Raw genomic sequence first — 2,260 nt, 5'->3', positions numbered from 1 at the left:
CTCATTGGAAAAGGCCCTGATGCTGGGAATGATTGAGGGCAGGAGAATAAGGGATGAGGCAGCTGGATGGCATCACTGACTCAATGGACATGAGTTCTGGCAAACTCCAGGAGATAGTGAAGGACAGGGAAGTCTAGTGTTTTGAAGTCCATGGAATCACAAAAAGTCAGACATGACTTGGTGCCTGAACAACAGAAACAGGAAATAAATGACATTATTGAATCCAAATGTTAGAAAGGTGTACAGTCACACACATCCTCTGCTTTATAGAGCTTAATTTGTCCAGGACCAGACACTAAGAAATTGAACCAGTCTAGATCTGAACGTATACTTAAAAAAAAAATTCTATAAGAACTGCACATTTCACACACTTGGAAAATACTGAAACATAAGCTCAAAGGTAGAATTACTGGTGTTTTGTATTATTTGAGCTTAGAAAAATCAGATAAATCTATGCTCAATAATTTTAATAGATTTGTTTCACTCCATTTACTCAGCTGAATCATTAAGAACAACAGAAAGTAACATTATGATATACAGTCTATAATGTGGAAAGATTAATTACGTGCACTCCACGGAATAGCACTGAATAGAAGGGTGAAAGGGAGATAGATGGGTTGATCAGACTAATGAGTAAACTGAAGTGTAGGCATAACTGACAACACCAATGTTGTAGGATGGAGATTTCAATTAAGTAGGATAAACAATAATAACTATAAAACTCTGATAAAATAACAAGAATGCAGAGGGGCAAGCACAGCTGGAAGTTTTCAAGAAAATCTTTTGACTATTACAATAATTATCTTTGAAAGTCTGATTCAATTAATAATATGGACAGTAAAATTTGACTCTCATGTAAAATGTAGACCACTTGTGAAAAGTTGTAGTTCATTTGTTATTATCAGTTCATTTCAGTCACTCAGTTCTTGTCCGACTATTTGCAATTCCACAGACTGCAGCACGCCAGGCTTCCCTGTCCATCACCGACTCCCAGAGCTTGCTCAAACTCAGGTTCATTGAGTCGGTGATGCCATCCAACCATCTCATCCTCTGCTGTCTCCTGCTCCTCCTGCCTTCAACTTTCCCAGCATCAGGATCTTTTACAGAGTCAGTTCTTCACTTCAGGTGGCCAAAGTATTGAGGTAGTAACTGTAGCATTAGTCCTTCCAATGAATATTCAGGACTGATTTCTTTCAGGATTGACTGGTTTGATCTCCTTGCAGTCCATGGGACTCTCAAGAGTCTTCTCCAACACCACAGTTCAAAAGCAACAATTATTCAGTGCTCAGCTTTCTTTATACAGTGCTTAGCTTTCTTTAGACTTCCCTGGTGGCTCAGACGGTAAAGCGTCTGCCTACAATGCGGGAGACCCAGGTTCGATCCCTGGATAGGGAAGATTCTCTGGAGAAGGAAATGACAACCCACTCCAGTATTCGTTCTTGCCTGGAAAATCCCATGGGAGGAGGTTGGTAGGCTACAGTCCATGGGGTCACAAAGAGTCGGACACGACTGAGCGACTTTACTTACCTACTTATTAGCTTTCTCTATGGTCCAACTCTCACATCCATACATGACTACTGAAAAAAAACATAGCTTTGACTAGATGGACCTTTGTTAGCAAGGTAATGCCTCTGATTCTTAACACGCTGTCTAGGTTGGTCATAGCTTTCCTTTCAAGAATCAAGTGTCATTTAATTTCATGGCTGCAGTCACCATCTGCAGTGATTCTGGAGCCCAAGAAAATAAAATCTGTTGTTTCCCCATCTTTTTGCCATGAAGTGATGGGGCTGGATGCCATGGTCTTAGTTTTTTGAATACTGAGCTTTAAGCCAACTTTTTCACTCTCCTCTTTCACTTTCAACAAGAGACTCTTTAGTTCTTCACTTTGTGCTGTAAAGGTGAAGCCATGTCTGTATTTGATGCTATTGATATTTCTCTCAGCAGTCTCGACTCCAGCTTGTTTTTCATTCAGTCCAACATTTTGCATAACGCATTCTGCATGTAAGTTAAATAAGCAGGGTGACAATATACAGCCTTGAGGTACCCCTTTCTCAATTTGGAACCAGTCTGTTGTTCCATGTACTGTTCTATCTATTGCTTCTTGACCTGCATACAGATTTCTCAGGAGGCAGGTATGGTGGTCTGGTATTCCCATCTCTTGAAGAATTTTCCAGTTTGTTGTAATCCACACAGTCAAAGATTTTGCATAGATAATAAAGCAGAAGTAGATGCTTTTCTGGAACTCTCTTGCTTTTTCAGT

The 2,260-nt window shown here is 40.1% G+C and overlaps 1 non-coding gene across 1 annotated transcript; it reads left to right on the top strand.

Annotated features, from left to right (window-relative positions):
• Window positions 1–1,323: 1,323 nt before the first annotated feature.
• TRNAC-ACA (transfer RNA cysteine (anticodon ACA)) lies at window positions 1,324–1,395 on the top strand. Its single transcript has one exon. It is a non-coding gene; the product is annotated as a tRNA-Cys (tRNA).
• The last annotated feature ends 865 nt before the right edge of the window (window positions 1,396–2,260 follow it).

The sequence above is a fragment of the Muntiacus reevesi genome, chromosome 19 (assembly GCF_963930625.1).
Source record: "Muntiacus reevesi chromosome 19, mMunRee1.1, whole genome shotgun sequence".
In the NCBI taxonomy this organism is placed as follows: Eukaryota; Metazoa; Chordata; class Mammalia; order Artiodactyla; family Cervidae; genus Muntiacus; species Muntiacus reevesi.
The sequence above is the reverse complement of the archived record's forward strand: the minus strand, read 5'-3'. Positions and strand labels throughout refer to the sequence as shown.